The sequence below is a fragment of the Scyliorhinus canicula genome, chromosome 15 (genome assembly GCF_902713615.1).
Source record: "Scyliorhinus canicula chromosome 15, sScyCan1.1, whole genome shotgun sequence".
NCBI classification, from domain to species: domain Eukaryota; kingdom Metazoa; phylum Chordata; class Chondrichthyes; order Carcharhiniformes; family Scyliorhinidae; genus Scyliorhinus; species Scyliorhinus canicula.
This window is the reverse complement of record NC_052160.1, coordinates 17,774,808-17,797,953: the sequence shown is the minus strand read 5'-3', so window position 1 is coordinate 17,797,953 and position 23,146 is coordinate 17,774,808. Positions and strand designations below refer to the sequence as shown.

The 23,146-nt window shown below is 49.0% G+C and overlaps 1 protein-coding gene across 4 annotated transcripts in view; it reads right to left on the bottom strand.

Annotated features, from left to right (window-relative positions):
- The window catches only part of cacna1ha (calcium channel, voltage-dependent, T type, alpha 1H subunit a), an 806,165-nt gene that overhangs the window by 275,167 nt on the left and 507,852 nt on the right, over positions 1-23,146 (bottom strand). The gene's annotated exons all lie outside the window — the stretch shown is intronic.

The following is a 23,146-nucleotide window of genomic DNA, read 5'->3' as shown; positions in this document are numbered from 1 at the left end:
CTTATCAATTGAACCTCCCTACCATCCTCCTCTGGTTATTCCATGAAAGTTATATACAGGGAAACCCCATGTTGAACACTAATAAAAAAATTACCCCCATGCTAGGAAGTTGCCTGCAGATCAGAAGAGTCTGCAAGTAGATCAATAAATTGCAAAATTATCAACCAACATCTATGGTTTCTGCAATAAACTCTTATCATCTGCCTTGATTCACTGCTATTATATGTATGCATTCCTTCTGATGAGGAGGAAAGTATAGCAGAATGATGAGGTTTTGGAGAAATAACATCATCCCATCAATAATCTAATTGCCTAAAAATTCAGTGCTTTGAGCACCTCACCCGCAAAGTTCTCATAGCCCGTTCTCCAACACGAAGGCCTGAGGAGCTCAGCATTTTGAGACTCATTGTCATGCAGAAGGTTCAGCCTAGACAGGTAAATGTGCCAATGTGCAGTTAAGTTGGGTGAAGGTCGCAGCGGTCTGCAGTATTGTTGGCTAGCTTTCACAGTGAAACCAAGCGGACGGGCGAGGAGGAGATCAGAGGACTTTGAGGTCAGAGTTGGATATAAGGTTGGAGATATCAGAAGCAGCTACTTTGTTTCACCCGAGATAATCAGCACTGATGCTGGATACTTCAGGCACAGCCTAGGTTGCAAGAGGGGGTAGTGTTTGCATAAAGCCTATTTCTAATATGGGTAAAGGATGCCTCTTACCAAAATGGCAGCCTGCAACAAAATTGTGTGCGTGTGCAGAGTGGATGTTTTTCTGGATACAGAATAAGCACTGCAAATCCCTGGACTACAAAACCAAATTTCCAGTCCTATGTCTACAGAAAGATTGTGGACACAAGCCAGTTCTGGCAGAATATTTTGACAGACATACTGGTGAAGACTCTGCAAAACTGAAGGGAGCACCATAATATTTTGCTGTGCTTTTGTATAGGTTTTATCCGTAGAAGCAATTTAAAAGAGCCAATAAACTGAAAACCAAATACCCTGCTTAACAAATTGTCAAAAAACAAAAAAAATACATAATGGAATATATATGATAAAAAGTGAACCAACTGTCCCAAATTCACTGGCGATTCGAACATTTCTTAAATGTGGTTCGCAATCAGGAAGAGAAGAATTTTAACCAAGAAATCTTACTCTGCTTTATTAACACTCATCATTCATTTAATTTATGGATGTATCATCCCTGTGCAGTTACTGAACTGCAGCAACTTAAAAATGAGCATCCTCCCACTCGCCACCCACCCCAAAATTGGTTTGTTAGGTATTTATTTAAAATATACAATGGTACCTTTCTCCTTTAATGAGACGGACAGTTCAATTTATCAAAAGTTTCACATTAGGAAGCGACTGAATTAACAGTTCCCTTGACAGCCTGATACTGTTATACAGTTGAAGAATTATTGAAAACCGTCAGCTCAGTTAGAAATTGTTCCATTCTCAACACTGATTGAAAAATGACCTCAGAGGCTCTTCAGATGTTCATCAGCCTGTGAATCTTAAACATTAAGATGTACTTGGCAAAATGACTGAGATCTTGAAGCCGACTGCTTCTCAACTCAGTGTAATTAAAAGATTAAGGCCTGAATTTTCCATCTGAGAGACTAAAACTCAGGAGCGATTCACTATCCCTCGCCATGCAAATTTATACATGGTAGGGATTCCGAAGCAGTCTGTCATGAATCCCGCTATCAGGCCACTGTTTTGAGTGGGTGGCCTGATAGCGAGTTCCGGCAGCTAGGCCCTCTTCCCCGCAACCCATTTCCGCCCCCCTCCCACGGGATTTTCTGTCATCCCACCTCCCCCCCCCCCTCCACAGTACAAGGTTGACCCAACCCCTCCTACAACCCCACACCCCTCTCTGTCTGGACTACTCTTTAGCTTCCAGGCAGGGTTCTCTATAATTGGGGACTTTCAGGCATTGGTCTCTGTAATGGGGGGCTTCCTGGCTGGGGTCTTTGTAATGGGGGGTGTTCCTGGTCGGGGTCTTTATAATGGGGGCTTCCCGACAGGTGTCTCTCATGGGGGTTCCCCTCTTATGGGAAGTCACTGGTGGGTGTGTCTCTTATGAGGCAGTCTATGATGGGGGGGTCTCTGTAATGGGGGGGTTTCAGATAGGGGGCTCTCTTATAGGGGCAAGGCCGGCAAGCAATTCAACATTAATTGGTCCACTTAATGAGGTTTCATGGGCTTCTCATCGCAAATGAAGGTTCGCCAGCTGAATCACCGGGACCCCACTCGTCAGCAGCCACCCCCCCCCCCCCCCCCCCACTAACAAGGGGAGGCTTCTAGACACGGTGGAAACCAGGAGAGGTGTCCTGTTCCCCCAAGGGTCCTGGAGCTAGTGCTGCCTGGAATGAAGTGGTAGCAGCTGTCAGCTTGGGAAGTGTGACCATGAGGACTGGCCTTCAGAGCTGAATGAAGGTCAACGACCGACACCGGGCAGCATTAGTAAGTAGACACCCATGCTACCCCCCCCCCCCCAACCCTTCATCCAGCCCCTCCCCCTTCAATCCCCCCCCCAAATATTCCCTCACAAAACCCCCACCAATGTGAATCACGTGTATGGCTAACGATCCCCTCCTTCTTGTCCTCAGGAATAGCTCTCCCATAACCGTCAGGAGAGGGCCCAGACTGGTGGAGGGAGCCAGACTTGAGAATCCTCACTAGCTTTGAGGAGCGTGTCCTGGAGCTGACCGGGATGGCCAAAGACAGATCGGTCACCCATGCGGAAGCTGGCGGAAGCCGCAGAGGTGAGGAACCAAGGGGCTCCACCCAGAGGACCTGTCAAACATGACTTGTTATTGCCTTACTGGCTGATCCATCCCTCCCACTGACCACATGTCTATTTTCCCAAAGGTTTTCCAGCCGACGGCCCTGGCCCATCCTGGGCGGCATCCTCTCCTGGAGACAAAAACGTCTGGGATCTCTGCACTGATAGCGTGGTTCCACTGGCTTTGGCTGATTGTCCGCTGAAGCATTCCTGCCGTAAATGTTGTTCACCAGCGAGGTACATGCCAGCCAATCTTACTCATCCGCTCGAAGGCGATCTGCCAGAGCCAAAACGTCTTTGTCACCCGACTGCTGCAAGTGCTGCACTGGTTTCTTCTCCTTTGTCACCGAATTTTGCGACTTTGTCGTCTTCTCCTCCTCATCTTCCTTCAAGAGGGTCTTTGGACTTTGGGGGAGTAATATAATAACCAGCACAGGACATATGGGGCGGGATTCTCCAACTCCGCGCCAAAATCACGCTCGATGTGGGGGCAGAGAATTACCCAAAATAGGCTCCCACGCCGGCATGTGACTCTCCGGCGACTGTAGAATCACTGCCAGTCGGGGCCGTTGAAAGCGCCCCCCGTGGCGATTCTCTGCGCTCGACGGGCCAAGTGCCCGCCGAGTTCCACTGGCATGGTTCACATGTGGTCCCACCCAGCGTGACTTCGCCGTCTGGCTGCGAGGTCCGTCCTGGTGGGGGGTGGGAGGATCCACAGTGGCCAGGCCCGCGATTGTTGCGTCTCAATCGACGGGTGCACTCATTCCAGTGGGTCCTATGTTCCTCCACGCCGGCCCCCTATAGAGCGCCGCCATGTTGCGCGGTGGCTGCTGCGCGCATGAGCAGACCTGCGGTCGGCTGCTGTGCTCATGCGTGGCCGCCGGCGTGCGCATGCGTGACGCACGTGGGCGTAACTGCAAGGCCCTGCCAGCAGCCAAAGTTGCAGGACACACGTCAGGGCCCTACAGGCTCCCTTGAGGACAGAGAATCACCCCGGACTTTCTCGGAAAAGGTCCAGAGTGATTCCCGCCCGTCTTCCGGCGGGCATGGGGACTTAGTCCCTAGAAGGGAGAATCCAACCCATGGTTTGGGGATGATTGTGTTCTCCATGCAGAGGAGTATAAGTATGTACAAAAGAATGGCCAACCGGGAACCGACTGTCTGGAAAGTACCCGGTGAGGTTCTAATGGCGCCCATGTACATAACTGTTGTAAAATAAATGTTGTTTACTTTTACTCACTTTGGGCTCCCCGAGCCTTACTAAAGTGATCTCATTGAAACCTACAAAATACTTAAAGGGATGGACAGGATAGATGCAGATAATGGGCTAGATTCTCTGTTTCAGTGGCTAAGTGCCAGCACCAGCGAAGCACATGTGGTCTTTTACAACCGAAAAATCGCCGTGCCACTTTCCACCAATTCTGGCACCGGTGAGGGGCTAGCACTAGTGCCGAATGAAACCACCGCCGTCTGCGCCAAAAACGGGCGGAGAATGGCTGGGTCCCGGGCCGTGCATGCACATGGCTAATGACCTGCACTATACAACATGGCGCCGGTCGTGTGCGACCCCAACCCCCAACCCGTGACCCCACAGCCCACCCCCCCCCCCCCCCCCCCCCCCCCCCACCGGCCCTTTCAGAAGGCCGGCACGGTTCCCGGCTGAGTGTGGCAGCATTGGACATAGTCCGCAGCCGTCATGCCAGGTTCCCATATGGTTGGGACCACACCTGTCCTGTGACGTTGGGAACACAACCCATCGGAAGGGGGCGAGGCACGGCAGACTGGCATCAAACCAGCACCGGCCCTGATTATGGTGTGAAAATCCATTCTCCGCCCGATCGTCGAACACAATTCCAACATCATGCTACGGAGAATCCAACCCAAGTTCTTTCTCTTGATTGAGGAGTCTAGAACAAGGCAATATAAATTCAAATTAGCGGGGGGGGGGGGGGGGGGGGGGGGGGGGGGAGCCATCTGAGACTGAGGTGTGGCATTTTCTTTACTGTTGTGAATCTTTGGGATTTTCCATCCCAGAGGGCTGTAGAAGCTCTATCATTGAGTGTGTTTGAATCAGAGATTGACAGATTTCTAAACACCAATGACATAAAGGGATGCTAGCACTACTGCCTCAGCGCCAGGGACCTGGGTTCAATTCCGGCCTTGGATCACTGTATGTGTGGAGTTCATACGTTCTCCCTGTGGTCTGCGTGGGTTTACTCCAGGTGCTCCAATTTCCTTCCACAGTTCAAAGATGTGCAGGTTAGGTGGATTGGCCATGATGAATTGGGCCTCAGTGTGCAGGGATGTGCAGATTAGGTTATGGGGTAACAGGGATAGAGTGGGGTGGTCGGGGTGGTGGACATGGGTAGACTGCTCTATTGAAGGGTTGCTGCAAACTCGATGGGCCAAATGGCCTCCTTCTCCACTGTAGGAATTCTATGATTCTGTATGGGGATAGTGTGGGAAAAGGGCATTGAAATAGATGATCGGCATGATTGTATTGAATGGCTGAATAGTCTACTTCTGCTTCTATATGCCTATGTCCTATGTCACTATATTATAATGTAAGAATAGAAATAATGTAGAATTAAGTTGAGATACAAATCAAACAATTGCCAGCACGGTTACTGATCAACCATGCCAGTTCAAGATAAATGAAGGGGTGGTGGCTTTGTTTCAAATCCCACCATGGCAGATGGTGAAATTTTAAATCAATAAAAACACCAGTTGATTGTTGTAAAAAAGGTATCTGGTTCGCAAGTGTCATTTAGGAAAGGAAATCTGCCATCGTTGCCTGGTGTGGCCTATACGTGACTCCAAATCCACAGCAACGTTGTTGACTCTGAACTGCTCCCTAAAGGGGGCAGTTAGGCATGGGCAATAAATGTTGGCCCAGCCAGTGACACACACATTCCATTAAAAAAAAATCTCTGGATAAGATTCATCCGTAGACCCTTAAATAAGGCATTGTAATATTAAACTTCAATGTATCCCAACATCTGATTTGCTTAACTCACTGCCACCCGGCATTCTTGAAAATCTATCAATCAGATTCCTCCCCGCTCAGATTGCTTTTCTTTTCCTTGCACATTGTTTTCTTTTGCACTGAAGTAACAGTGCTGGATTTTCTTGTCTCCAGGTGAAATATTTCTCTATTTTGAATTTCATCTGCAAGCCCTTTGCCCAAATCCGAAGTTTATTCAAACCCCCCATTAGCTTATCCTGTTCGGGTTTGGAGTGTACCAACCTCACTGTATATGTAACAATTCTTCTCGGGACTTGTAGCTCCAGATCATTTATGAAGATTTAAACAAAAGGGTTTTTCCAAAGAGAAATCTGTGGAACCCCACTGGTAACATTCTCCCAGGCTAATAGCAAAGAAGAAATATGCTCAGTGAGAGTGGCAAGAACATAAAACACGTGTGGATTTTTCAGTATATAATGGGCAGGAAACGCCCCCCCCCCCCCCCCCCCCCCCCCCCACTCAACAAAGTTGGCCCCGCCACGGCAGCCCTGTTGGTGGGATGGGCAAACCATGAAAATTGCCATTGACCTGGACGGGACCAGAAGATCCCAACAGCAACCAATGGTGATCGCCTCTGTAGTGGGAAAACCAGCAGATGGGGGTGGCCCTGGAAGATTCCGGCAAGTGAATGGATAAACCCCGAGAGAATCTTTTCATATTAATAGCATGCTCAGAATGGGGACAAATGGGGACGTGGGCAAAAAATCTTGTGAGAGGCCAAAAATTAGAATCTTATGACGCGATCGGCCCCGTGCCCTGCCATTGATGTAATTGAGGTGCCTGTCAGGAAGGTCGGACACTTCATTTAAATCTCATTAGCGCGCTTCCCCACTGTATCATACCCCCAAGTTACGTCGGTGAGGTTTACGACAGGGCTGGAGCAACCATGCTGAGACACACAAGGGATAGAGGGACATGATCGAGCAGTGGCAACATCACTAGACTAGTAATCCAGAGACCCACAGTCTAATGTTCTGGAGGCAAGGGTTCAAATATCACTGTGGCAGCTGGTGGAATTTAAATTCAATTAATGATCTGGAATTGAAAAGCTAGTCTCAGTAAAGGTGGCAATGATTGTCAATTGTTGTTTTAAAAAAAAAATTTGGTTCTCCTGTGTCTTTTAGGGAAAGAAATCTGCCATCCTTGCCTGGGCGGGTCTACATCTGACTCCAGATCCACAGCAATGTGGTTGACTCTTAATTGCCCCTGAAATGATGTGGCAACCCACTTAGTTCAAGGGCAATTAGAGACAGGCAACAGATGTTGGGCTTGCCAGTGTTACCTATGAAAGATTAAAATAATTAGTCTCCGTATTAATCAAAATAATGCTTTGAGTATGTTTCTTTGACTTCAAATAGCTTTCTGCCAAGAAGAAATGCAAATTTCTGTTCATGTTCTGTTTTGCTGAATATTCAACAGTTTTACTGCAAAATTACGCCACACCAATAAGTAATTAGCGACCACCTACCGGGTGCAATGGTTCAGCTTGATTTGTTAAATAGTGTTTGTGAATGTTAGGCAGATACGTTTCCTGTGGTTCTTATTATACAACCAGCAGGGGATAGAGACACTCAGAAAAGAGGTGAGAACCTATTGGTATCCTGGAATAATGCACTTTTAACAAAAATTGGGATGCCACCATGAAGCTGACATATTTGTTCTGGCAAAATCACAAAATCCTCAGTGGTTTCTGCAATCACCTTCACTGTTGGAGACTCCAAATGATCAGTTTAATTGCTCTGTTTTTCCCTTAACTGAGATCGACAGCACTGATTCAAATTAATCTCTTAGAGGCAGTTAATAAAGTCACAGCTCAATATCAACCAATATTTTCTGGATCTTAAAGTGCCCTGTGCTGTCAGACTCTCGTCCTCCCTGCTAATGTTGACAGAAGCAGTGGCAACAAAATAGTATGTTTTCAGTTTTTCAAATATTCAGGTGTCATTGCCACCCATTAGGGATTAGAAACACAACAGCAAATCTAATAAATAAATATCACACAATATGCTGTGGGTACTTAAAATGACTTTTCAGCACTAACTGTAAACAGAATGTAAGCACCTGCTATCACAGCTGCTCCAGTATATTTCATACAGCACCGTCTGCTTAAAGTGTTTGTCGTCAATGGACAACATGTTATCAGCATCCCTCATCATTTGTTTAATATGTTGCCATTTAAACCTTTGTGTGATGTTTCTGGCTCTGTATGCGATGAGTCTAGCCTTAAATATGTTGGCAGGATTGGCTGCTTCAGCCAGGAGCATACCCACAACAAGTGAGTCGAGTTGACCAGAGACGTCATTAATACACACCACATTAACATGAGGAATTCGTTTGAGAAGACTGACGTTGAACACAAAGAGAAAACATTTAGTGACCATCAGCAATGAGTTCTGTAGAGTTGAAAGCATTGTACCTGTAATTATCGTTATTTGGGACATATATAATATTGATGCTTATGTGTGTGTTTATTAAAATCTGTACGACTGAGCACTTCAATATGTTCATGTTCTAAGTACCTTGGTTAATTTGAAAGATGCTGCCTGACAGTCCCGTGTACAGACATTGAGACGCAGGCATCAAGGTGCGATTGCGATGCTAGGCAATGACTTCCACATGCTACGTGGCCTGCCTACCCACATGGGATGTGTAAAGTGCTCACTTAACCACGATTGCCAATTCCCTAGCAATAGCCTTCAGCCACATGGCTAGAGGCCTTGGCAGTCGGTGGGGGTTATGACTGGTCGGTGGAGCAGACAGGTAGGGACACGGGTTGCCCCAGGTACGGGTACACCCGAACCAAGGGTTGGCATGGTGGTGCCACGAGATCCTGATTTCACCTATTGGAGCGGGCCGGTTGCATTGCAAATTATTTGGCCCCTCCCGCTATTCACCGGCCTTGTTTCGCTTGAGAAAGAGCATAACGAGGCCGAAGAATCGCGGCCATAGTGTTGACGGTGAGACTGAATTATGAAGAGGGGTTAAGAGGTTGGACCTGTACTCACTGAAGTTTAAAAGAACGAGAGGCAAACTTCTTGAGACTAATAGGACTCTTAGAGGGCTTGATGCAGATGCTGAGAGCATGCGTCCTCTTCTGGGATAGTCTAGGACCAGAGGGTATAATCTCAGAGTAAGGAATCACCCACTTAAGGCAGAGGAGAGGAGGGATTTCTTCTCTCAGAAGGTAGTGAATCTGCAGAATTATTTGCTGCATTTTGACATGGACTGCTTCATTATCTGAGGAGCCGCTAATGGTGCTGAACTTTGTGCAGTCATCCACAAACATCCCAACTTCTGACCTTTTGATGGAAGGGATGTCATTGATGAAGCAGCTGAAGAGGATTGGGCCTAGGACACTACCCTGAGGAACTCCTTCAGTGACGTCCTGGAGCTGAGATGATTGACCTCCAACCACCACAATCATCTTCCTTTGTGCCAGGTATGACTCCAACCAATGGAGAGTTCCCCCCCCCCCCCTGATTCCCACTGACTCCAGTTTAGCTAGGGTTCATTGATGCCATACTCGGTCAAATGCTGCCCTTTTGTCCATATTTGAACCAAGACTGTAATGAGGTCAGGAGCTGAGTGACCCTGGCGAAACCCATCTGAGTGTCCGTGGGCAGGTTCTGCTGAGTTCCGCTTGATAGCACCGTTGATGACTCCTTCCATCACACTGCTGATCATGGGGTGTTAATGACCAGCCTGGATTTGTCCTGTTTCTTGTGCACAGGACACACCTGAGCAATTTTCCACATTGCCGGGTAGATGCCAGTGTTGTATCTGTACTGGAACAGCTTGGCTTGTGGGGGGGGGATTCTCCAATCCCGCAGCAAAGTGTCCATGCAGTCGTAAACGCCGTCGTGTTTTACGACGGCGTGAATGGGCCACTCTCACGACTAATTCTGGCGCCTACAGGAGGCCAGCACGGCACTGGAGCGTTTCGCGCCGCTCCAGCTGCTGATCCTGGCGCGAACTGTGCGCCGTGGCATCCGCGCATCCGCAGTTGCGCCGGCGCCAAAGAGGAATATACAGTGGCGCCGGCGTCAACATGTGCATGCACAGTGGCCTCCTTCAATGCGCCGGCCCCGATGCAACATGGCGCAGGACAACAGGGGCCGGTGCATAGGAAAGGAGGCCCCCAGCCACAGAGACCGGCCCACCGATTGGTGGGCCCCGGTTGCGGGCCAGGCCACATTGATCGAGCCCCAACCCCCCACCCCCCCCCGTAGTCGGCTCCCCCCTCCCCGCCCCCCCCTCCCCCCCTCCCACAGGCTGCCACCTGACCCTGCCACGGCGAGGTCCCATCGGCCCAGAGCACGTTAGACCGGCGCCGGCGGGACTCGGCTCTTTTCTTACGGCTGCTTGGCCCAACCGGGCCGAAGAATCGCCAGGCCGGCCGCGTAGAGCAGCCCACGACCGGCACCGCGCCAACCACGCCGGAGCCAATGGTGCCGCTTCTCCGCATGCCAGTGTCGGGGCGGCGTGGCCCACTCGCAGGCATTCTCCATCCCGGCCCCAGGCTGGGAGAATCCCGCCCCTCATTTTTACTTGTTTAATAATTAAGTTATACATAATCACGAACTAGGGGTTGGGGGTTGCGGGGTCGGTTGTAATGTTTTATTGCTAGTTTCTGCTGTTGCTGTGTTTTTTCTGTACTTTTGTAATTGTTATATGGTTATTTATTTGGGTTTTGTTCTGTTTTCTTTGGGGGGCATGGTTTGAGATTTGTACTTTGCGGGGGGGGGGTTGGGGGTTTGTTGTATTTTTTATGGGGTTGGGGGTATGGGGTGGGGCTGGTATTTGGGAGCTGTGCCAGAAGGGTGTGGTGGGGCAGTGCGAAAGCACAGGCTTTCCTCTGGTTTCCCGCGTTGCGGGGCTGGAGGGGTGGAGATGGCGGGGGGGGGGGGCTTTTACTGGCTCCTTCCCGCGCTGGAGCGGTGCCTTGAGGAGTGACAGGAGGGGGGACAATCCCACTTTGGGAGGGGTCGGGTTTTGGCTGGAGTTTCCGGGGTCAGCAGAAGTTCGCGGACCCACGGAAGTACAATGGAGGACGGTTCGCGGCTAGGAGGGTTTCTAGCCTGGGGGGGGGGAATACCGGGTTGCTGCTGGCAGGGTCAGGAAGGAGCTGGTGTGGGCCGGGGGGACAGAGGTGAGGTTCTGTCGCCGTGGGGACTGGGTCGGGCGGGGGGTGCTGGCCTGGGGCGGGCAGTCGACGGGCTATGGCTAGTCGGCGGGGGAGGGGGGCGAGATGCCCTCTGATCCGGTTGGTCACCTGGAATATGAGAGGACTGAATGGGCCGGTGAAGCGGTCTAGGGTACTTGCTCATCTGAGGGGGCTAAAGGCAGATGTGGCAATGCTTCAGGAGGCCCACCTGGAGGTGGCGGACCAGGTCCGTCTGAGGAAGGGGTGGGTGGGGCAGGATTTCCACTCCGGGTTGGATGTGAAAAACCGGGGGGGGGGGGGCGATTCTGGTGGGGAAAAATGTGTCGTTTGTGGCATCTGAGGTGGTGGCGGATAAGGGGGGTAGGTTTGTTATGGTAAGGGGCAGGCTACAGGGAGAGAAGGTGGTACTTGTTAATGTGTATGCCCCAAATTGGGATGATGCGGGCTTTATGAGGCGTATGCTTGGACGTGTCCCGGATCTAGAGGCGGGAAGTCTGATTATGGGTGGGAACTTCAATACGGTGTTGGATCCTTCACTGGATTGGTCCAGTTCAAGATCGGGTAGGAGGCCGACGGCGGGCAAGGTGCTGAGGGGGTTTATGGACCAGATGGGAGGGGTGGATCCATGGAGGTTTGTGAGGCCGAGGGCACGGGAGTATTCCTTTTTCTCCCATGTACATAGGGTTTATTCTCGGATAGACTTCTTCGTGGTGAGTAGGGGACTGATTCCGAGAGTGGAGGTGATCGAATATTCGGCCATTGTAATCTCCGACCACACTCCGCATTGGATGGATTTGGAGATGGGGGAGGTGCGGGACCAGCACCCGTTGTGGCGGTTGGATGTGGGGTTGTTGGCGGAGGAGGAGGTGTGCAGGAGGGTCCGGGCAAGTATTGAGGGGTACCTCTAGGCGAATGATACGGGGGAGGTCCGGGTGGGGATGGTCTGGGAAGCCCTGAAGGCAGTGATTCGTGGGGAGCTAATATCCTTCCGGGCACACAGGGAGAGGAGTGAGAGGGATAGACTGGAGGGGAAGATCCTGGAGGAGCTGGTTAAGGGGATCGGGCAGATGCTGTCAGGGAAGGCTCCGGGACCGGATGGGTTCCCGGTGGAGTTTTATAAAAAGTTTGTGGACCTAGTGGGCCCCCTGTTGGTGCGGACACTTAATGAGGCATGGGAGGGGGGGACTTTGCCCCCGACGATGTCTCGGGCGCTGATTTCTTTAATCTTAAAGAGGGACAAGGACCCCCAGCAGTGTGGTTCGTACAGGCCCATATCTCTCCTTAATGTGGATGCCAAGGTTCTGGCAAAAATCCTGGCCACCAGGATAGAGGACTGTGTGCCAGGGGTTGTACATGAGGACCAGACAGGTTTTGTTAAGGGAAGGCAGCTGAACACAAATGTGCGGAGGTTGTTGAATGTCATCATGATGCTGGCGATTGAGGGGGAGGCTGAGATAGTGGTGTCGCTGGATGCGGAGAAGGCCTTCGATAGAGTGGAGTGGGGGTACTTAAGGGAGGTGTTGGGGAGGTTTGGATTTGGTGAAGGGTTTATTAGATGGGTGAGGCTACTGTATGAGGCCCCGATGGCGTGTGTGGCCACGAATGGGAGGAGGCCGGTGTACTTCCGGCTTTACCGAGGGACCAGGCAGGGTTGCCCCCTGTCCCCCTTGTTGTTTGCATTGGCAATCGAACCGTTGGCGATGGCGTTGAGGGATTCAGGAAGGTGGAGGGGTTTGGTGCGGGGTGGGGAGGAACAAAGGGTGTCGTTGTATGCCGATGACCTGCTGCTGTATGTGGCGGACCCAGTGGGAGGGATGCCGGGGGTGATGGAGCTGCTAGTTGAGTTTGGGACCTTTTCAGGCTATAAACTAAATCTAGGCAAGAGTGAGGTGTTGTGGTGCACCCTGGGGACCAGGAGGAGGGAATTGGTAGGCTCCCGCTTAAGAGAGCAGGGGAGAGTTTTAGGTACCTGGGGGTGCAGGTGGCCAGGGACTGGGGGACTCTTCACAAGCGTAATTTCACCAGGCTTGTGGATCAGATGGAAGAGGAGTTCAACAGGTGGGACATGTTGCCATTGTCGTTGGCGGGGAGGTTGCAGTCTGTCAAAATGACGGTGCTTCCGAGGTTCTTGTTCCTCTTTCAGTGCTTGCCCATCTTCGACCCCAGGGCCTTCTTTAGGAGGGTGACTAGCAGTATTTTCAGCTTTGTGTGGGCGCATGGGACTCCGAGAGTGAAGAGGGTTTTCCTGGAGCGAGGGAGTGATAGAGGCGGGCTGGCGCTGCCCAACCTTTTTTGGGTACTATTGGGCGGCCAGTGTGTCAATGGTGCGTAAACGGGTGTTGGGGGGGAGGGGGGGCGTGGAAAAGAATGGAGATGGCGTCTTGTAGAGGTACAAACCATTAGGTGGAAATCATCGGTTCATCCCGGGGAACACTGATGGGGGATTTAGGGGGTGGTATAGGGTGAGCAACAGTAAATTGAGGGATCTGTTTATTGACGGGAGGTTTGCGGGCCTGGGGGAATTGGAAGATAAATTTGGGCTCCCCCAAGGGAACATGTTCAGGTACTTGCAGGTAAAGGCATTTGCTAGGCGACAGGTGGAGGAATTTCCTTTGCTGCCCTCGCGAGGGGCGATGGACAGAGTGCTTTCGGGGGTGTGGGTCGGAGAGGGGAAGGTGTCTGACATTTATAAGGTAATGCAGGAGGTGGAAGAGTCGTCAGTGGAGGAGCTGAAGGCTAAATGGGAGGGGGAACTAGGGGAGCAGATAGAGGATGGGACTTGGGCGGGTGCCTTGGAGAGGGTTAACTCTTCCTCTTCATGTGCGAGGCTTAGTCTCATCCAATTTAAGGTGCTGCATCGGGCCCATATGTCTCTGACTCGGATGAGTAGGTTCTTTGAGGGTGAGGACAGGTGCACCAGGTGTTCGGGGAGATTGAGGTTGGGCGAATGTTTATGACTGTTATTGTTATTGTTGGCATTTTATTGCTGTTCGTTGTTACATAAATACAAAATTTTTGAATAAAAATTATTCAAAAAAAAAGATTTAACATAATCTGACAGTTTAAACATGCAAACTGGCTAGTCAAATTAACAACATTGTTTCTTAATTTCCATTCATTTTTAAATCTAGATTTAATTCAGAGATTGATGCTTGTTGAAATTTAATCTTAATAAGAACTAGGAGCAGGAGTAGGCCATCTGGCCCCTCACGCCTGCTCCACCATTCAATGAGATCATGGCTGATCTTTTGTGGGCTCAGCTCCACTTTCCGGCCCGAACACCATAACCCTTAATCCCTTTATTCTTCAAAAAAAATCTATCTTTACCTTAAAAACATTTAATGAAGGAGCCTCAACTGATCACTGGGCAAGGAATTCCATAGATTCACAACCCTTTGGGTGAAGACGTTCCTCCTAAACTCAGTCCTAAATCTACTTCCCCTTATTTTTAGGCTATGCCCCCTAGTTCTGCTTTCACCCGCCAGTGGAAACAACCTGCCCGCATCTATCCTATCTATTCCCTTCATAATTTTATATGTTTCTATAAGATCCCCCCCTCATCCTTCTAAATTCCAACGAGTACAGTCCCAGTCTACTCAACCTCTCCTCGTAATCCAACTCCTTCAGCTCTGGGATTAACCTAGTGAATCTCCTCTGCACACCCTCCAGTGCCAGTACGTCCTTTCTCAAGTAAGGAGACCAAAACTGAACACAATACTCCAGGTGTGGCCTCACTAACACCTTATACAATTGCAGCATAACCTCCCCCCCAGTCTTAAACTCCATCCCTCTAGCAATGAAGGACAAAATTCCATTTGCCTTCTTAATCACCTGTTGCACCTGTAAATCAACTTTCTGTGACTCATGCACTAGCACACCCAGGTCTCTCTGCACAGCGGCATGCTTTAATATTTTATCATTTAAATAATAATCCCGTTTGCTGTTATTCCTACCAAAACATGCAACATGTAAGCAGCAATACAATTTTTATCTGAACCAAAGACAATTATTTTTGTATTTCCAAGACAGCCGGTTCAGGTCACTCAGTTTAATGGAATTAATTAACCTGTAAAAACATAGACCAGAAAATAATTAATTTGGGGCTGAAGTAAGAAAAAATTGGTATAACACGGGCGGCACAGTAGCACAGTGGTTAGCACTGTTGCTTCACAGCTCCAGGGTCCCAAGTTCAATTCACGGCTTAGGTCACTGTCTGTGCCGAGTCTACACGTTCTCTCCGTGTCTGCGTGGGTTTCCTCCGGGCGCTCCAGCTTCCTCCCACAGTCCAAAGATGTGCAGAATAGGTGGATTGGCCGCGCTAAATTGCCCCTTAGTGTCCAAAGAGATTAGGTGGGGTTACTGGGTTAAAGGGATCGGGTGCAGGTGTGGGTTTAAATAGGATACTCTTTCCAAGGTGCAAACTCGATGGGCTGAATGGCCTCCTTCCGTACTGTAAATTCTATTCTATGATAACTTCCGAAGCCAGCTGATGGTTCATTTTGTCAGTGTGTGAGAAATATGACGATATTTAGGTGTCAACTGTGGCCCTGCACTTCCACCTGAGTTATTGTATATGGGTTCAAGCCCCACTCATATCTATCTGATCATTATCACCCTGTTGTTTCTGGAACCTTGCAGCGTGCAAATTGGCTGCCAAGTTTCCCTCAACAGTGACTCCGCTTCAATGGTTGTACCTAATTTTTCATCTTCAATTTGTTCCACCACATCAGTTTTCCATGTCATATTAAGTGTCTCCAATTTTGTTTTGTGTTCTATTTTTAACCTGAAAGTCGATTGCTGGTACTTGTTGAGACAAGAAATAACACTCGTGGAGAATGGAAATTCAAACAGTACGACGTCTGACACATTGCAACCAAAGTTTCAAAATCGTCATGATTTTTATTCTCTCTGAGGGCAAATGAATTGCCCCACGGGGTTTCTGCAGGAACTCATTGCTGTTCCAAACATCTAATGATGATCTCACTGGCATGCACCGTGGTGCTAATTTACTCCAGGGGTGTAAGTGAGAACTTCTAGTCTTGATACAGATCAGTGACTCCGAACCACAGACTAGAAAGAATCCCCTCTGAAAGTAACATAGCAGCTCCAGATAAGGGCCAGGTCTCGCGTTTGAGGAGGTGCCTTTGGAAACAGGAGGATGTTGCTCTGCGAAAAGGAGAGTGACGATTCTGTAGCTTTTGTGGAAACGTAGGTCTGGTTAGCCCTTTTAATAGATGGATAAACTCCAACCTTATATTTCCTGTTTCTTTAGATTTTCAATTATCAATCCAAAGACTTGAAGAGTTCAATTTGTATTGGTTTTGTGCTGTGGTTACATGTGTACCACAAGGTAAACATCGAAACATGTATCAAAATAAACTTTGCATTATTCGTCCACTGAATATATCTGGGTTCAAAAACTGCAGTGGCTAAAACTGGTCTCGTGTATTGTAGACAATGAATTTGCAACAGTTCAGTTTATTGACTTCGATTAAAAATTTTACCGAGTGTCATTTTGAGTACAGAGTGTTATCAGCCTTTCTCCTATGTAATTGATTCTCTGGCATCTGTTCAGGGGTTTGAGCATGTGCAGGCTTAGGTGGGTTTTTCAGTCTGCAAGTGTCATATGTTTTGCCTAATATGAATCTGGGGAACAAGGGAAAATCCTGTTTAGCCAGCTGCCTTCCAGCGTTCGGAGTGCAGAGAAACCCCATGCTATCGAACGAGACTCTGTTCACATTCAGGTAGATCCGGGGCCTCAGCGGGAAACTCTCTGATGATACTGCACTGAGTCCCGTTTTCTGCACTGAGGAGCTCCGCCCGTCGGAACTCCTCAGTGCGAAAGGAGATCGGGATGCCAGTTCTAAATGGCCTCTCGATCTCTCGACTCCGCTGACGCGACCCCTGACCCCCCCCCCCCCCCCCCCCAAAAGCCCCAACTCACCTTTCAGGGGGTACTCAAGCCCCCCCCCCCCCCTGCACCCCCACAGGGCACCATCAGGCCCGATCCCCATCATGGAAAAAATGCCAGCTTCGCATCTTGGCACTTCCAGCCTGGAACCCTGACAGTATCCCTGTCAGCTAGCAGTGTCACCTGGGCAGTGCCAGGCTGACATCCAGGTGGAACTGCCAGGGTGCCAGACTGGCAGTGCCAAGGTGTTTGGGTGGCATCGGCAATACCAGGGTGCTATCCTGCCCAATGGTCAAGCATCTCGGGCCCTCCTATCCCTTGGGAGACCCCACAAGTGCCGTTCCATCTGTTCCCCATTTTTGGTGACCAGCACTGAATAGCGCTCACCCGAGATCGCCAAACAAAAGGGATCGATCGCAACACATTGGTTAGATTGTGGTTATGGATATTAGAGTGAGACTAGCTGTCTCGCTCTAATATGCAGATTTGTGAATCCGCCCACAATGGGTAGGATTCACATTGCAACGTCTCACGAGATTGTGTTCGACCTCGCAAGGCATGGTGAACCGGGTAGTTCCCGGAAGAGGGATCTCCCGGCATCTATCGGCTGTGTTGTGCGCACTGCCTTTTGGGCATAATGCAGTCTGTAGATCACGGCCATTACTTTCGTTGGTAATTGTGTCCTGATGGGGGTTTGGAAATTAAGGGTGGAGAAGTGTTCCATCGTGTCATTTTGAGTTCAGAGTTACAAGCCTTTCTCCGATGTAATTGTTTCTCTGGCGTTGGTTGAGGGTTTTGAGCATGTGCAAGCTTTGGCGCGTTTTTCAGTCTGCAAGAGGGTGACCTGTAAGGAAGACCTGTTTTACGAGTGCTCCTGCTTTCATAGTTAATACAGTTACTACTGTTCTGCTGAATTATTGTTAAACTTTGTTACTTATTTATATATATAAAGTTTCGTCTTTTAAACAACATATTCGACGACCTCCTCTGCGGTCTCAAGTTACCACAAAAAAGATATCAAAGTCCATGGGGCGAGATTCTCCGCAAATGCGGAGAATCGTAAAGGCTGCCGTGGGACAGGCCGTGACCCACGGCAGCCTTCACGCCCACTTCCGGGGCCGATTCTCCCCCCCCGGGCGGGGCTAGGAGTGCGGCCCCGTGCATCACGGCGGCGTGGCCTTGACGACGGTCGTCAAGGCCGCATGTCAAGCGTCACGCCGGCTGACACTTGGACATCGCCAACCCGTGCATGCGCAGTTGGCGGTTTTTCCCTCAGCCGCCCCGCAAGACGTGGCGGCTTGAACTTGCGGGGCGGCGGAGGGAAAAGAGTGCATCCGTTACGGACGCACGGCCCGCGATCAGTGGGCACCGATCACGGGCCTATGCCCCCCTTGGGATGGCCGTGGTACTGCCATGCCAATCGGGCCCCCAGGTGCCCCAAACGGGCATCTGGCGCCTGTTTCATGACGGCAGCAAGCAGGTGTGTTTGCTGCCGTATTGAAACGGGCGTGAAGGCCTGGCCGCTCGTAAAAAATGGCGAGCGGCGATTCGTGGCGTGGGTCGGGCGTGGGGGGGGGGGGGGGAGAATAGGGGGAGGGCGTGAAAAATGTCGGGAGGCCCTCCCGTTATACTCCCACCCGGCGTGGGGGGCGGAGAATCGCACCCCATGAATATTTTAACAGCTACATTTTAGTGTCGATTGCAGTATTTTAGAAGTGTGTGAGTTTCGTTTGGGCCTTGCTTAGTACAGTTAGCTATAAGTAAATTTCTTTCAATGAACAGAATTATGAAAAGATGAAAAACAAAAGGCCATGGAAGCATCAAATTCTTAGCTAGTATGGGAAATCAGGGCAGTACAAAATTGGATTGTTTTATTGATATTGGACTATTACATCAGCTGACAGTTTAAGTGGCACTAAAAGACTGATGTGAAATGAAGAAGCAGTTCAGTGAGGGATCAACTTTTTTATGGAGGTTATGCCATATTTAGACTAAAGCCAGCTTAATCTTCATTTATACTATGGGTGAACAGAAATGTCACTGCTAAGTATAAGCACAAATCTGAATATTAGTTCAAGACACAAGCACTATAATATCTACACCATTGTCAACCTGGTTACAATTCATCAAATCAAATTAATATTTAATATTGCAGCTATTGCAATTATTAATGTAGTTTATATTCTTGCTTTTGAAAAGAAAGACAAGTGTGGGCAGCATATAAATTAAGAAAAACAATCCTTTTTGGGGTTTTAATTAAGGCCTTATATCATTTAACCACAGACAGTTTTAAAATCTGAGCCTATGTTCACTAGATTTTTTATTATTTAGTTCATTTATGGAGCTCCTCCCATTCTTCAGTCCCCTGTATTACTGACTGCTGGGTGAGTCTCAATTAAGGGAAAATAATGTTTGATTTGTACTGAATGGGGAAAAACTAGAACAATGCCCAAGAATCATCAGCTTATGTCTCTCAATTTTGTAATATTTGTCAAGCAGGTCCATCTCGCTGATGTGCCCCATTCACATTACTGAAATAAATTTTCAGTAAGTACAGAAGTACATCTCGACAACAAGGACTCCTACATCAGACTCCTATTTATTGACTACAGCTCAATTTGAAATGTCCTCTATTAACCAACAGAGATAGCAACTGCTGCTGTTTGCGTGACATTTTGTCCTCCTTTGACCACCATGAGTATTTGTGAAATATTACTTTAAAAGAATCAGTGCAACACAGTCAACTGGAGTGAACGTAGTGTGTCTTGGGGGAGTGCAGAGTCAAATGCCAGCAATGCAGCATTTATTAACACTTTTTATTATGTGTGGTGAATCGACTCGATCCCTCTTGTACAGAAACAACAAGACAAATCGAGATGCACTGAAATTTAACAAGTCACAGAGTGTACAATTCTGTCAAACTTGAAAGTTGTTGACATTTCTGCATGCTATTATCCGATTGAATGGAGATCTGTAACCTTCAAAGGAGAGAATAAACTTTCCTCAGATGTGACCACAGTTCAGTAAGCTTTAAGGTACTGATGGATAAAGATAAGTGTAGTCCTCAGGTGAAGGTGATAAATTGGGGGAAGGTTAATTACAACAATATTAGGGAGGAACTGAAGAATGTAGATTAGGGGCAGATGTTTCAAGACAAATCAACATCTGGCATGTGGAAGGCTTCATGTGTAAGTTGATAGGAATTCAAGACCGGCATGTTCCTGTAGGGATAAAGGATAAGTATGGCAAGTTTCGGGAACCTTGGATAACAAGAGATATTGTGAGCCTAGTCAAAAAGAAAAATGAAGCATTTGTCAAGGCTAGGAGGCTGGGAACACACAAAGCAAGTGTGGAATACAAGGAAATTAGAAAGAAACTTAAGCAAGGAGTCAAGAGAGCTAAAAGGGGTCATTGGCCAGCAGGATTAAGGAAAATCCCAAGACTTTTTCTACATATATAAAGAGCAAGAGGGTAGTCAGGGAAAGGGTTCGACAACTCAAGGACAGGGGAGGGAATCTATGCTTGGAGCCAGAGGAAATGGGCGAGGTGTTACATTTGCGTCAGTATTCACTAAAGAGGACTTGGTGGATGATGTGTTTGGAGAAGAGTGTGTAGATAGTTTGGGTCATGTTGAGATTAAAAAGGAGGTGGTATTTGGGGGTCTTGAAAAACATTAAGGTACAAAAGTCCCCAGGGCCTGATGGGATATACCCCAGAAAACTGAGAGAGGCAAGGAAATTGCCGGGGCCTTGAGAGAAATCTTTGTATCCTCACTGGCTACAGGGAAGGTCCCAAAGAATTGGAGAATAGCCAATAGTGTTCCTTTGTTTAAGAAGGGTGGCAAGGATAATTGAGTTAATTACAGGCCGGTGAGCCTTACGTCAGTGGTAGGGAAATTATTGGTGAGGATTCTTTGAGACTGGATTTACTCCCACTTGGAAATAAGTGGATGTATTAGCGAGAGGCAACGTGGTTTTGTGAAGGGGAAGTCTTGCTTCACTAACTTCATCGAGATTTTCGAAGAAGTGATGAAGATGACTGAAGAGGGTAAGGCAGTGGATGTTGTCTACATGGACTTCAGTAAGGCCTTTCATAAGGTCCCTCATGGCAAACTAGTAAAGAAGGTGAAGTTGCATGGGATCAGAGGTGAGCTGGCAAGATGGATACAGAACTGGCTCGGCCATAGAAGACAGAAGGTAGCAGTGGAAGGGTACTTTTCTGAATAGAGGGCTGTGCCTAGTGGTGTTCGCAAGGATCAGTACTGGGACCGTTGGTGTTTGTAATATATATAAACATATGTATGTGTATAAATGATTTGGAGGAAAATGACTGGGTTTGATAGGTAAGTGAGGATGCCACATAGGTTGGTGGAATTGTGGATAGCGATGAGGACCATCAGGATACAGCAGGATATAGATTGGGTGGAGACTTGGATGGAGAGATGGCAGGTGGAGTTTAATCTGGACAAATGTGAGGTAATGCATTTTGGAAGGTCTAATACAGATGGGAAATTTACAGCAAATGACAGAATCCTTAAGAATATTGATAGGCAGGGGGAACTGGGTGTACAGGTACACAGGTCACTGAAAGTGGCAACACATGTGGAGAAGGTAGTCAAGAAGGCATATGGCATGCTTGCCTTCATCGGCCGAGGCATTGAGTTTAAAAATTGGCAAGTCATGTTGCAGCTTTATAGAATCTTAGTTAGGCCACACTTGGAATATAGTGTTCAATTCTGGTTGTCACACTACCAGAAGGATGTGGAGGCTTTGGAGAGGGTGCAGAAGAGATTTACCAGGATGTTGCCTGGTATGGAGGGCATTAGTTACGAGGAGAAGTTGGATAAACTTGGGTTTGTTCTCACTGGAACAACAGAGGTTGAGGAGCAACCTGATAGAAGCCTACAAGATTATGAAGGGCATGAATAGAGTGGATAGTCAGAAGCTTTTTTTCCAGAGAGGAAGAGTCAATTACTAGGTAGAATAGGTTTAAGGTGTGATGGGTAATGTTTAAAGGAGGTGTACGAGGCAAGTCTTTTACATAGAGGGTGGTGGGAGCCGAGAACTTGCTGCTGGTGGAGGTAGTAGAAGCAGATACGATAGTGAAGTTTAAGGGGCGTCTTGACAAGTACATGAATAGGATGGGGATAGAGGGATATGGTCCCTGGATGGGGAGGGGGTTTAGTTCAGATGGGCAGCATGGCTTGGAGGGCCTAAGGGCCTGTTCCTGTGCTGTAATTTTCTTTGTTGTATTAGAAATCGGTTAGGGATGATTGCTTGGTTGTAGGCAATCGAATGAGAATGTAAACAGCAACATATATTTGCACACAATACTTCTAAAATTGCTCAGTCAACATTTCTTTCATCACATATCATATCATCTACCTTTGATGAAAGGTCATTGACCTGAAATGTTTGTGGAATTTAGTGCCTCCCCTTGGCCAGATTGGTGGCTGGGGAAGGGCATTTAATCAGGCAGGATTGTGGCGGATGGGGTCCTGACACCTTCCTGCCTCTAAGCCTGTGATGAGAAGGCCCAATTCATTCCCACTTAAGGATTGCATCCGGCTGTTACTAGTATAAGAGGTTGCCTATTAAAAATGTTGAGGCAAAACATTTTTCACTCGGAGAGTTCTGGGGTAGGATTCTCCCATTCAATGGCAGAGTGTCCACGCCGTCGGAAATGCTGTCGCGTTTCACGATGGCATGAACGGGCTGCTGGGAGCACCGATTCTGGCCCGTACAGGGGGCTGCACGGTGCCGGAGCGGTTCACGCCGCTTCAGCCTCTCATCCCGGCGCGAACTGTGCGCCGTGCCAACCCGCGCATGTGCAATGGCACTGGCGTCAATGATGACACACGCAGTGGTACCGGCACAAACCCGTGCATGCGTGGTGGCCTTCCTCTACATGCCGGCCCTGACGCAACATGGCGCGGGAGTTCAGGGGCCGGCGCGTAAGAAAATAGACCCGGGGATCGAGAGGCCGGCCCGCCGATCAGTGGGCCCCAATTGCGGGCCAGGCCCCATCGGAGGCCCCCCCACCCGGGGTCGGTACCCCTCCCCCCGCAGGCCGACCCTGCGTGCAGAGTTCCCGCCGGCTGCGACCAGGTGTGGACAGCACCGGCGGGATTCTGCCTTTTTTGAGCGGCCACTCGGCCCATCGAGGCCAAGGAATTGGCAGTCCAGCTGTGTAGGGCGGCCTGTGACCGTCGCCGCGTGGAGAATCATGTGCCGGCGTCGGGGCAATGCGGCGCGGTTGCGG